Raw genomic sequence first — 14,745 nt, 5'->3', positions numbered from 1 at the left:
CAGAAACCTGCCGCGCCGGGAATCGATCCCTGGTCCCGGGCCGTCCTCTGCTCTCGGGTCTGCCGCCTCTAACCAGTGAGCCACACTACTTCACTACTACACCTGCTCTGATTGTGGAACGTTTTCACTGCTGTGACCTCTGCTGTACCTTCTTTATATTTTCAGGACAGCTTTCTCCTCAGTTGTTCTGCTTCACCTATTCTTCAAATGCTATGGAAGCTTGTGTGACTCCTGGATGTGCAGAGCTCGTTAAGTATGTGTGAGGGAAGCTTGCACTGCTGCTGTTCTGTATACACTCTTGGGTCCATATTACATTTGATGCTTACAGCGTGGGGGTAACAGCCTTTCTCAATACATGTCCTCTTCGTTTTGGTTTCTATTGAGTGTAGCCCCTGACAAACATCCCTTCATTTCTAACACACTAGGCCCGCGTCACTCAACATTCACCGTTGAACATTTTAGCAGGTAATGTCACTTGCCTGCCATTACCCTCACTGCTGAATCCAAATGTTGCCATAAGGCCCTTGCCTTGTATTGCCTGCAATTGTCTTTATACTCTCATATTCATCCTCCCACCCTCCCTCCCCCATAAGACATAACTTTCACTTCTTTGTTTCATTGTGCTATTGACATTGCTTTCAAACTGCAAAGGGATCTGCAAGCTCATGCCCATGGCCTTTCTTGTTACATTTGAAACACATTTGCGGCAAACCAGAACACTCAATGGAATCTCCTCCCACATCCAAGACCACCCCTTCACAGCCTACTCCTCTGTCTTTCTTTTCATTGCCTCTGGCGGGCTTGCATTCCCCCATTGCCCTGTGTTTAGTGCTGTCCCTCCTTTGGATAAGTGGTGACATAAAATGATATGTAGTGTTTGGTCTTCTGTGTCTGGGCTATTAGCTTAGTTCATTGTAAGTTTGTAGTTATATTTGTTGTCATTATTAGGAAGCAGTGTATGTTGGGTGTTTATCTCATATGGTTCCATTGATAACGACCTCATGTCTGTTGTGCAGCGCTTTCCTTTTGCCTTTTGCTGTTGCGATTCATATTGCTTCTACGTAGAGGTGTGGATTCTTACCTACAACAGTTGTTGTTGGTCATGGGGAGTCAGTGGTCCTGTCAACATCTGCTCTTGAATTAAACTTGTTCCTACCTCATAATATATGCACTTTGAGTTTATACTCCTCACAAGCATATGTTGGAGGATTAAATATCAAACATGGAGCATTATCATCGCCAGAGGGCAAATCTGCTCTGTAAAAAACATAAATTAAGACTGGAAAACAAAATGTTCATGGGAGTCACTGTATTCTAAATTTGAGAGAAATTTTACGCCTACAACCACTTCTTATTATTTACCTAGACTGAAGAAGAATCACCCTGCCAGTAGGAAGCCCGTAAGTATCCTCACCCTACGCACATTCCTGAACTCCTACTCCAGTCACTACTTCCCCAGCTCTTCTCCAAGCCACAACACGCCTTGCAGCAAACAACACCTCTCAGGGTCTGCGGACTCCATATTGAGGCACTGTGTGGTCTCCACTCTATCTCCATCCTGAAAACATTTCCAATAGTACCATGCTCTCGCCTCAGTTATGGAGCTCTCAGCAATGACTTCCTGAGGTAAATCCGGACGCCATCTTTGATGCCTGTCTGCCAAGGGCTGTAGAGCAGCACTTTTGTATATTTTGGGTAACAGGGGTTTGTATAACAGGAGCTCCTCCTCCTTCTATGTCATCTAGTACTCACCAGTGTCCTAGCTTCCCTACCACCATATTGTACCCTCGACCAGAGCCTGTAATAAAACAGCTTTCTCTGCAGTTGCTAAGTTTAGATGCCTTCATTTGTCCGTTTTGAGTAAAAAAAACATATCTCGACTAGCCGAAAGACCTTCTAGGTATTAAAATAAATCATACCAGCTCTGGCGCTTCACAGGATGTTGCAGAAGAAACAAGCTGCCTCAAGGTCGACACTGACTTCAGGCTGCCTGACTGTGGCGAACAAGGCCAACACTTCGCAGCATGCCTGCCCCCTTGGAAGATTAAAATACAAGAATTCCAAAGTTCAGATTTGCTTTAGAGAGGAAGACGAGGTCCCACCCTCTGCATAGATGGTGCAAATATGAAACTCGGGGTTTCAGCCCCCGGACACCTGTCGCGCAGAACAAGCGGCAGAGCTTGAAATGACTGCTCCCAGCTATGTACAAGGCCTTCATGCTGGGTTTTTGAACAGGTACATTTCTTAAAACCCCATTCCGCACCACCTCGCCAATGCAGATTCAGACCTGCTTGGCAGTCGAGCGTGCATAAAACACGATCAAAATGTAAGTGTTGTTTGCATGTGAAATATGCCCTGCCTCCAGCCGCTAGCAAAAGATAATCAGTAGGTTTTCCCCTTGGCTCACGGCTTCGCCATTATTTCATCATTTACTGTCTCACATCCTTTGACCTTTACCGACTGTACGTTTTAAGTAAGGCATGAATGTTAATTCGGCTTTGGGTGTTTTTTTTTACTGCGCCGCATTAGCATACAAATAGGCCATCAATAACCAATTACAATCTTCATCTTGGAAAGGCTGGAATTACAGAGCTCGTTAAGAGTGCAGGCCGAACCCTTGTAAAACAGATTAAACCCTATCACCCTGAACAAGATGTCAGCTCCCAGACAAGTGCGGTGTGCTACACGTGGTGGTCGCAGGGTGGTTTTTCTGCCAAGGCCAATAATGCCTGGCCTGTTGATTTTAATAAATCTAACTGAATCACTCGGATTACATTGGATTTCCTACGTAGGCTAATTAATCACTTTTGGCAGAATCATAGGCAACCTGGTAACCCAATGTAGCTGTCAACGTGGATGAATCAAATTATTTTATAGAACACAAATGTGTTGTCTGCCTGTCGCTTGAATTTTGCAAACACAATATGGCCATTGAATTCAAGTATTGTGGTTGGGAGGCTAAATTTGGTAAGACTGGGATTGATCTGAGGCCTGCTTTGGGGCTAGCTAGTGAGGTCCTGGTTTCCGGTAGTCTGCGGACTCAAAGTTACATGGCCACTTTTTACCTCTATTATACGCCGGCGAAAATAGCAAAATGGCGCAGTAGGAAGGGGGATCATTGTGCTAGATGTGGGTTGTATGCAGCTGATGCAATTCACATGTTTTATTCATGTCCGAGCCTTCGGGACTTTATGTTTGATGTAGAGCGTTTAATAACAGTCACGCTCATGATTCCTTGCACTGTGTCCCCAGAGATGGTTATAATGGGTTTCGACGGTTCATCATTGGCAAGGAATTCTTGGTATGTCACTGCTTTTTTGTTTATAGTTATGTCTATGATTCGGTTGTGTATCACCTCACAATGGTTATCCCTTGATCCGCCTGTGTTTACTAATTTGAGAGCTAGGCTGCTTGCTATTTATAATTTGGAGTCTTCGGTATTTACATTGAAGGGTAGGAGGAAGCGGAAGCAGGCCTACAAGATTTAGGCTCCGCTGGAGGATTGGTTAAAAAAATAGGTATTGTATGTCTAATATATATTAATTAGCCTCTTATTTAGGAGCTGCTGCTTAACCATGAACTTTGATTTGTTCCGTAACTATTTTTCTTGGTTCTTCTCTCTGCCCTGATATCTACGATTAACCTATCTGTATAACTGTTTTGTTAGCCCTTGCAGTTTATCAAGTTTAATTTATGTGCATATCTGTTTCGTTTAGACACTACTGTATTGTCTGATTTCTAAAAATAAAAAATTAAAAAATAAAATAAAAAATGAATTCAAGTATTGTGGTCAGTGAGATGCGCGCAGGTATAAGTGGATAGAGGCTTTTGGATAAAGTATTTGGGAATTGGTAGGGTCGTGGGTAAGGCGCCCGGTCTGATGAGATCTTTTCTACTAAGAGCCAAGTTTCATGTACACGTCCTGCGCAGGTGCCTCAGACACTAAGGACAAATCTGCTTAATGCTGTCAAGCTCCAACACACAATTGGATAACATATCTCATTATTCTTTCTTCTTATAGTGCTTATTCCTTGTTTTGGGTAGATACACATTTCTTCTTGGTTATGTCCACTGTGTGGCCCAGGTGAGGAGTTTAGTCCTGTGGGAGAGAAGGTTGGATTCTTCTCCGCCCAACTCATTAAAAACCTTCCTCTCACTCTACACTTCCATTTTAAAGAGCGCTTCTCCTAGATTATCAAAACTCCCTGTCTGACATTCAAAAAGTGCTTTCCTGTCTGAGAGGAAGATGAGTTTCACCACAGATTCCAGGTATCCTATTGTTTCCTACTAGCCGTCTCTCATTTCTGCCTTATATAGTGGATAGTGCCTGGTACTGTCATTTGGAGGTTGCATGCTGGTAGTCCATTGCTTTATGTAGGTAGTACAGCGTCAATCCCCCTAAGTGGAGACTCCGCGTTCCCCCAGTGCTTTCCTCTAGTTATGCTGTGTCTATCACCAGGACCTCTGGCTGGTAAAGGGTGTCCTGATATCCAATTTAGAAGTTGGGCTGCAGGACTTTGTGATGTGTTACCAGGTTTACTCCCTCCCTAGCCGCTACCCGCTGTTGCCCCAATGGGTGAGCCGACCAACACCATGGCGTTCCTTCAAAACTTAGAAGATCCCCAGATGTGTGCGGCTTCAACTGCAGCATGTTTTCAAGCCTTTCATTTCCTTGTCGAGGATTCCAGCCCGCAAACAAACAACAAATCTGTAGCGCAGAGCTTAAGGAGGCAATGGAATCCCGCAAGGGGCCTTAAATTCCTGCTCCATGACAATGACCCTGTGGAGTTTAGACATCTTTCATCTGAAGGGATATGAAGTGGTCCAGTTTTGCCTGGGTTATAATAAGAAACAATATGTGCCTATCTGGTGGCAAGTGTTCTAAAAAGCAAAAACCCATCGGCTCTGAACGCTCGGGTTGCCCCCTTGGTAGGTAGGTGTGCTGTAAACTCAGAGAGAGATATCTTAGTCCAAGTACAATTTATCTACATGAACAGTATTGCCAGGCAAATTCATCACGGTAGGTTTTCTGCTCATATCTGTATTCCAAACTCATCATTCAGGCACCACAGACACATGAATCATGCAGTTGAATATTTATTATATATGAAGAATTATCCTCCTGGTGCAAGGGCTTTGTCATTTTAAGAATCAAAACAGTGGCAGGCTTGTCGACCTGCTCTTAGTGTTAAATGGATAACATTCAAGTTTGAAGTTCAGAGCAATATTGTATATCATTAATGGATTATAGGATGAAGCCAAGAATATATATCAGCCTGAGGCGCCACGCTAGCTACTCTGCTGTCACAGAGAGGGTGAGGCACTTCTTTGAAAAAGGTTGAATTGTACCCATTAACGCGAGCCCACGTTTGCGTAAATATTCACTAATTTCAAATGGAACAAGCGTATATTTTCAAATATATGTGTACCACATGACTACATTTGTACTGAAAATATATCTTGTTGTTTCTCCACTGGGAAATGATCTTCCTCATCAAAAAACCCTCACACTTCACTCTCACCATTTCTGGAAGTGCTCTTCCCTGTTTCCCACCTCTAGTGGCCGGCATGGATCGGGAGTGGCGGGGTGAGGGGGGAGGGGTTTAGAGAGAGGACAGGGGAGGTAAGGGGGTATTTAAAAAAAAAAACAACTTACCTTACGGCTGCGTCTCTCCATCGTCTCTCCTCGCGAACGAAACAGAGAGCAGGCAGGCAGCCATGCTCCCCTGACTAATCACAACGTTGCAATGCAGAAATGTGATTGGTAAGCACCCAGACCCCCCTGACCAATCCCAATGCTGTAATGCAACGCTGTGATTGGTCTGAGCACTGTGGTTCAGGGGAGCGCCAGGGACTGGGGGTCTGGGCATGTCCCCCATGCAGGGCTTTAAGTGGGCCGGGTCTGTCCGGGTCTGAGCACCGGCAGTTATTTTCTGGGGGCCTCGAAACGGGTCTCTTTCGGGCTCTATATCCAGGCCTTCAAAGGTAGTCCGTTTTCTTTTTTTTTTTCCTCGATTGCAGTGAGAGCATGAACACGATGTGCCCATGCTCACAAACAACTTCAGAAGTACTGACTTCTTACTTTTTAACAGCGCCCCTTGCCGCGCTTTCCCTTTTCCAGTAGCTGTCTCGCTGTCCCCGGACTCGCAGCACTCCCTCTCTCCGCCCCCACTTCTCAGCAGCAGAAGCTAGGAGGAGCAGCAGTGCCACCGGGTCACAACTCCATCTTGCAGGAAGACGAGCTGTCGGAAACTGCGTGGTAACTGCCATAGGATCATCTAAGAGCCCTTTGAATTAATTTTGTGCATGGGAAGAAGCTTTTCTTTAGCTTGCATTCCAACCTCCATAACTGATCACAAAACGAACGAAAGGCAGTGTTTCCAAATAGAACAGCGTTTTCATTTAATGACTGAGTTTTTTTGTCTCAGATCTGAAAGGCACAACAACATACCCTCAAATATTACTCATACACTCTAGTGTGCTTCCTTCGCTGCATTATTTGATATAAAGTGACATGGGCGTCCGCAGAAATGTTTCCAGGGGGGGGGGGCAAAATTTAGCACTCGCCTTCCAGGGGGGGGGGGGCAACATTTTAACTTCCTCACTCGCCTTCAAGGCACGTTTAATGCAGACGGCCTATTGTCATTCTTTATGTGATGATCAGCAGCAGACAGAATGACAATGGGCCTGTCCACAGTCTGCTCGAGGTCGGGGAGGGGCTGCTGCAGCCTCTAGAGTTCAAAGAGAACTGCGAGAGGCCCCAAGTTGAGAGAACATTTAAACTCCTGGGGCTTCTCGCAGGGTAACAGCCTGCTGTAATCTTGAACATTATGGACCAAAAGGAAGGGGACCGGCGATCCAGAGGGGGGCAAGCACACCCCCTTGCCCTCCCCTGCGGACGCCCATGTAAAGTGATGAGCGTAATTTGGGCAGGCACTTGAAAAACCACGTGCAGGCAGCAAATAAACATTCATACCACCAGCCGAAAAACCAGTCACCCCTTCCTCTGACCCCAACTGCTGTAACTGCTTCGCACTTAGGTACCGGCCGCAACGAAAATAAAAAGTAAATTGGGTGGCTCCTTTCACCAAGTGTATTTCTGCCTAGGTTTGGACAGTTTCACAAATATTTCGGATCTAGAAACTTAGCACCCTTTCACCTGTACCTGCGATTCTTTCATTAACAGCACTTGCAGAGATGGGGTAAGCCAATGCTGAACAGACTCACCCCCATTCTGAAAAGGATTGACAGCGAATGAGGAAAAACAAAGACGTGCACCTGCCCATTGGGACAGGAGTTGAGTGGTGACAGAAGTTTTGCTGTGCCAGGGCACTCCCTTTGATTTCATGGAAATAGATAAGTTCACGTACCTACTACCTACAGAACGGCTGTTTTTGGGGTGGGTTGGGTGGTTAGATTATGCAACAGTGAGCGTCAACGCGTTTCGATGACTTTTATTTATTCGTATGCCATCTTTTTCAAGACTTTTAGATTTTTTGTCTCTCCTATAATGGCACTGGATGGTTGCCTATACGAATAAGTCTTTATTTCATATTCAATTTTTTGGACAGAGGGTTGGTTTCTATTTTCTGGTTTTGCATTATTTCACCCTAACCTTTCAATAAAATCTGTTTTCTTGTACTCCGGTGGTTCTTGTCTCACCGTTGTCCAATTAAAATTAAGGAAATGTACCTCCCTTGTCATTGGCTGCAGTGTTTCCGTGGATATTAATCTTCACATCAACATTCAAACATGGAGTTTTCAAGGAATGACAATGTTCCTCTCTATTCTGTTGCTAAAATTACGGTAAGTTCGTCCTGGGGTCGGGTGGATGGAGAGGATACCCCGTTTCCAGGTGTAAGGTCACAGGCGCATTCTTGCGCTCTATCGCTCACTGATGGGGAGGCGCCTTGTTTTTAGAATTCTGTATAGCTGGAGTTTCCTTGCGCACTGTTCCTCCTCGTTAAACACCCGTATCCCGTCTTCTCGCTCTCGTCTATGGTTCTGAAACTGCTAATGTCTGGGGCAGGATCACGCAGACTAGTTCTTCTCTCTGCGTTTCAGTTGTTGCTGGGTTACACTGCAGCCTTAACGCTCAGTGTGAAAGATCAGAGCAGGGTCGTGCTGGAGCAAGCTGCCTATGGTCATCTCTCTCCTAATCATCCCACGATGTGAAGGCTGGCACCACAACGACACCTGCGCTGCAAGAAGGGAAATCCTGAAAAAAAATGTCTCTCTTTAAAGCCCCGTTCCTCCTACAACACGGCGCACCTGGCATGCTCGCTACCTCAACAGGAAAAAGAAAAAAAGAAAACAGACTACCTTTGGAGGCCTGAAAATAGAGCCTGAGAGAGACCCGTTTCGAAGCACTCTGAAAATAACTGCCGGTGCTCAGACCCGGACAGCCCCGGCCCACCTAAAGCCCTGCTCTAAACATACAACACAAACAGTGCACTGCCAACCGAAGCACATTAAGCACCTTATATAAGCAATAATGTGTTGCACGAAGTACATAAAGCAAATGCACTTTTAAAACTAACTGGCTGGCTGCCCAAACTAAGCCTACAATACAAATGACATATGTCAAAAAGATGTAGCACACATTGGCTTTGTTTATGTCTAGAATGCGGGTGCCTTTTTGTGTGTCCTTGGCAGGGCGAGTTTCATTACTATCCAGTGCTTCAAGCGGGCATGTGCTTTCCTCTACAGAGTGACCACACTTTTGTAACTTGACGGGTAGAGAGAGAGTACCTGAGTGCTGCAATATTTTTAATGCTAGAGTACCTGCACTTCTCAGCAGTGCTGCAATATTTTTAATGCTAGAGTACCGGCACTTCGCAGCAAACAGCCGTTCTGTAGGTAGTAGGTACGTGAACTTATCTATTTCCATGAAATCAAAGGGAGTGCCCTAGCACAGCAAAACTTCTGTCACCACTCAACTCCTGTCCCAATGGGCAGGTGCACGTCTTGGTAACTCCGCTAAAGCGATTTGCTGATCTAAGAACTTTTTATGCGGTGAACTGAGTTACCGCTCCTCCACGTTGTAGCACGTTACCCAACCGCGAATTCACTTTGACACCAAACTCAAAATAAATTACAAAGAAGGTATATCAGCAGTTTTTCTTTTCTCCCAAACTAAGGCATCCAATAAACTATTTGGGAAAATGGCATTTATATGAATTAACTTTTCGTTCTGGTGGGAAGTTTTACTTTGCCTTCTGAGTCTTATCGTTGTTTGAGTTGGTAACTCCGCTAAAGCGATTTGCTGATCTAAGAACTTTTTATGCGGTGAACTGAAAGCAAGGACAACAAAACATGACATCTGTCGAATGCTTTTTATTTGTTCCACACTCAGGGTTTTTAGGAGAGTACATAATAAGGTCACCCGGTCGGAGGGATATCAATGTTGCCCAAACAAATTATATGTTAGATGAGTATAGTTTTCCTTCTGCATAGGATTTAAAAATTAAAACAAACTTCTCCTACATCTGCACCAAACCTACCTGTTTACTTAGGTCTTTACTTTAGTTCATAATATAGCATGATCAAGACGCTACCACAGGGACTGTGCACATGATAACATGCTATTGTAGTACATACACATAACATGTGAAATAGGGCAGTTTCTATTTTAAGTGACATTGACAGTGTGTCAGTCCAGTCAAGAGAAAGTAGTCATTGTTAAGAGAAGGTCTCTCAGAAAGTGCAGGTAGAGGATCCTCTTTAAATCAGAGATTGAGAAAGCATGTCTGAAGAGCATGCCATATCTTGGTGCGTTTCCAAAGAAGGATTGTTTGAGAGGTGAGATCTTTCTTGTTTGAGGAACACAGATTCGGAGGATTCTGTTTTTCCGGAAATCGGAGGTTCTTGGGATAGATATTCTGGCTTCTTCAGGTGTGTCAAGTTGCAGGTGATGCATGCGGTTTCGTACTGAGAGCAACATCCATGGGGAAGTCAATCCGTAGATGTAAGGACAGGTATGATTGTCTCAGATGAGAGGCTGAAATCTTTTCCAAAATGTGCTGATTACTAAGAACTGAATCCAAGCTGGCAGTGGTAGTTGAGGGTCTCAAAGTGGAGGCACCGAGTTCTTGGCACAAAATATGTGATTGTGCAAATTTGACTCAGCAGAAGAAACGACACCAAACATGGGCTAAAGGATTAGCGTACATTTATTAGAATAGAAAGGCTAATGATGACAATAATCACCTACAATAACAAATATCAAATAGCAGCAGGAGTGAAAGGACATCTGTAACAATTAAACTGTCCATCTAGTACTTCCCTTTGCAGTTTGCATTGTGTGGTTCCCAGGGACCACACAATGGTCAGTCATAGTCTGGATGCCAAAGTGCAACAGAGAACGGCAGCTCTGTGTAACAAAGAATCATTGTCTGCGCCTACATTGAGTCTCCACTAAGTGCATTTTGGGCAGTCTTATGTGTGTAGAAATCTGTCAATTGTCCCTTCAAGAGCCTGCTACCTCGAGAATCTTCAAGCCCCTCTGTACTTTCACATGCATCATATGTTTGGGCAAGTGTTTGGACCCCTTGTGCAATGCGTAAAGTTTAACAACAAATAAAAAGTGTCAATTCGAGCAAAACAAAACAGAATTCTTGGTTGATGTCTTTCGTTCTTTAATACAGTTTGTACAGCACAGCCAGCCGACACGTGTTTCGTCAGGGAAACCAGTAGTTTCCTGACTCTTCAGGGCTGTCAGGTGAGTAAATCGAGAGGAGCAATCGTAATGCTGGTGATAATTCCACCCGGCACCACTGTGCTGGGTCACTACGAGTAAGTAGAGACCGTGTTGCTCTTGAATATTAAAAGTGTGGGACATAAGTCACGCCAGTACAAACGTAGTCTACAAGGTCATATCGTTATAAAATTTAGAGGAGGTAGTAGAATAGTTTTTCGAACAGACACAAGTGTGTTTCACAAGATCCATTTGAGGGAAAATGACTTCTGGCATCCTGGCGGCTCCATCCGAAGTGTGCAACAGCTCGTCATGAGACACGGTTGAGCTGTGCTTATGACGAGCTGAGCTCGTCATGAACAATGGAGTTCTGCTAGAATCAGCACAGGAGGGGAAAACCACTAGCAGCCAAGGTGTTAATATTCAAGAGCGACACAGTCTCTACTTACTCGTAGTGACCCAGCACAGAAATCCTCTCGATTTATTCAACTGACAGCCCTGAAGAGTCAGGAAACTACTGGTTTCCCTGACGAAACACGTGTCGGCTGGCTGCGCTGTACAAACTGTATTAAAGAACGAAAGACATCAACCAAGAATTCTGTTCTGTTTTGCTCGAATTGACACTTTTTATGATATGTTGTTATACTTTATGTGTGCACAGGATTTGGCTAAAATGAATATGTTGTAGGATCCTTCTACACAAATGAAGGGGTTACAAGGTTTCCCCTTCCCAGTTAGCACCATACCTTACGCTTCAATCACAGACACCAACATTAACGACCAGAGCGCCAATCTTCCAAGAATACTAAAACCTTGTTTCCTCTAGCATTAACCCTTGTGCAATGCATGCATTTTCACTGATTGTGAAAGGATGGAGGGGCTTTTTGCAGGCCCATCTCTAGCCAAAGTAGCGTGAGCGGTGGCCGGATATGCATCTGTGTGCTTGTGATCTATGTAGGCTTAACCTTTCCGTGTTAGAGCATTTGGAAAAAAATCGCTTTGCATGCGGACAACCAAATTTTTTTTTCTTCAAATCTCTTTATTGGCTTTTTGTATTTTATACATAATTCCATGCATCACAACAGTTTCAGTGCATTCTGCTCCTGTTACAACCTCACAGAATACAGCCTCTTCTTGGTGCTGTTGCAGTTGACATTTAGCATACAACATCTCTATCTGTAATCACATGTGAACTTTGGGGGAATAAACAACATTTAGGGGGGTGGAGGGAGGAGTGGGTGTATGCGGACGACCTAAGGGCCTGATAGATAAAATACAGGGCAAATTGGGCAGTTTGGTTTGAACAGATAGGGGAGCACGCATGTCCTGGAAGAAACTGCGGCGCAAATTGGCAGAAGGAGGGTTAGCATTACCAGACCTAAGGTTATATTGCATGGCTTTCCAGTTTAAGAACTGTAGAGTGCTATTATGTACACCGGGGCTCAGGGTGTGGGGTGGCTTGTTAGAGGAGATGGTGAAAGAGTGGGACGCAAAAGGGTTTTTTGTTTAAATTCGGGGCAAAGAAATTTAAAACAAAAGGTAACATTGAAGACGCTAAAGGCAGCACTAATCCTATGGGTCAGAATTAGGAACACACTAGGAATTTAATACTATTCAGAGGGGGCGCCAATAAGGGATTCGCCAGGCACGCTGGAATGTTTGCAAGACCAATTAGGTATTCCACTTAGGAGGGCTGGAATAGAGCTTTGGGGGATCTTATGATGATGAAAGAGGTGGTGCCATGGGAAATATTGTGGGCAAAGACAGCGGGATCCCTCTCAAGGTTTAAGTATCTCCAGCTGATGTCCTGCGGGAGGCAAATAGGAACGAGAATGAAGGATTTTGGGATTAAAAAATAAAATACAGAATGAAACTCCTTTGAAGAAGGAAGTAAGCAACTGGTTTCAAACGTTGGTGTTTTTTGAGGAGAAAATAATCAAAGCACCCTATGAGATCTGGGATGGAGGGATGCAGATGTCGGACCCACAGAAGCTGTGACAACTCTCTTTTAAGTTGCTTTATAAAGTAGTTAAATCATTGAACTAAAAAAGGAATCATTTTTTTGCGGTCAACAGACTTTATTGGACACCTCATGAATTAGCAAAGTTTGTAACAGCTGTTCCCTCATGATGTCATAAATGTGGTGCGCTGAGTGCTGATGACAGACATATGTGTTTTGAATGCCCTTTGTTAGAGGACTAGTGTTCCACAGTGGGTAAGACTATAAATGAAATCCTATGTGCCAACATTAAAATAAGCTTACCATTAATAATGTTGGGAGTAGAAGATAAGCCGAGTTCGCCCTTTCCTAGGGATAAGCGGCCATGCTCTTTTATCTGGTTCTCCTTGCTAGGTGAGAAATTTGTAAAAAATGGATAGAAGTTTCCCCTTCCCTCGGGATAGACTGGTTCCAGGCGGCAAAAAGCACATGTAAAAAGGATACTGGTTTAGGGTTTAATACACATTATAAGATCTGGGCGGCTTTTCAGAATTGGAATGGCATAATAAGAATCTAAACATTTAACTCTATCAGTCCTATGATTACACCTGCATGGAACGTGCAACCAGGGTACTGAATGGGCTCGTCCGCAGGACTAATAAGATTTCCCAGAAGTCGGTGAAGTACAGAATAGCTAGCAGGCTGCAATTTGCATATAATCGTGGTAGGAGGACAAAAAATATAAAAAAGAAGGCTTAACCTAGAGTGGACATGTGAATACTATGTGTAGGAAATGTTTTTTTCTGCGTGGTCACCCCAGTTTTTTCACCTTTTTCTTGGACTCTATTTTGCTGGGTTTAGAAATGTGTTCACTGTTACCCCCTAAACTGAAGGGCAGTGTTGTGATCCCCCTTCAAACATGGTGAAATTGACTTACCCTTAATTAACTTATTTTAAGTTACATGTAAGTTCCTAGTTTATGGTATAGAAAATGTACCCAGGGTGTGCAAGTTACTTGCCACATGCAGACTACAGCACCTACTGTGATATCAACAGAGTAGGCATCGAAACCAGGTCTATGCCTTCCATGTGTAACATGATAGCAGAATCTTATACACTGCTGCATAGAACTGTCAAAAGCACCCTTTTGACGGGTAGGAAAACCTTGGTTTAAATATCAAATATATCACCCGTAAGCACACATTGTTGTCCACAAGAAAGGGTGCATAATATTTAAGAGTGGAACTTGTGTGACATTCAAAATGGCATGTTCCCAGTGACTAGACCCAACAGCATTGTGCTGATCTAAACCTTAATCTATAGCTTTTGACCAGTACCAGCTACAGATTCCTTTCAAAGATGTATTGCATACTAAAATATCAATTCTAATACAGTGTTATTAAATATATTAGAAATGTAACTTTTATAAAGTTACCTTTATCCTGCCGAAAGCTGCTGAAGGCTAATTTCCACTATCTCTCCTATTACAGCCCGCCTGTACTTGGCCTAAATTAGATGTGAATGAGGTTTGAAAAGTGGTAAAGGATCAGGGACAATGGCCTGGGAATGGGTGTGTATTTCTTCCTCTGGTAGGAAGACCAGTTGGGGTGGGCTCGGGAACTTAATTAACTTCAAACGGGCCTGACCTGTACAAGTAAATGTTAGGTGACACCTGTGAAGTTCAGGGCCCTAGGGGAGGTAGCCCAAAAAACCTCTCAACAATGTGCCCCAAGCTACTAGTCATCACAGCAACTAATTCAGCCATTTTGCAAATTACTCAGGGCGTTAAGCACTGTAAATTGCCTTTGTTGCAATTATGAGGGGATTGTCAATTTGAATCTGGTAACACTGGATTGTACTAGGACTTTTAGTATCTATCCATGCATACTCACCCAAAACAGGCAGATAAGTAGGCTACCTGCAAACCTCTGCTCTATGCCTGTGCTTTACACTCCACAGTCACTCTAGAATAGACGCAACACAATTCTAAGCTTTCTAATTGCTACAGCTGCCGTAACATTCCATAGAGGGTGCTAATATGCATTGCCTTTCTCAAAATAGGCAATTTTCAATGAATCATCCTTGAAAGGTTGGAAATCTACTGTAACAC

This window comes from Lissotriton vulgaris, unplaced genomic scaffold (genome assembly GCF_964263255.1).
Source record: "Lissotriton vulgaris unplaced genomic scaffold, aLisVul1.2 SCAFFOLD_472, whole genome shotgun sequence".
In the NCBI taxonomy this organism is placed as follows: domain Eukaryota; kingdom Metazoa; phylum Chordata; class Amphibia; order Caudata; family Salamandridae; genus Lissotriton; species Lissotriton vulgaris.
This window is presented reverse-complemented; position numbering follows the sequence as displayed.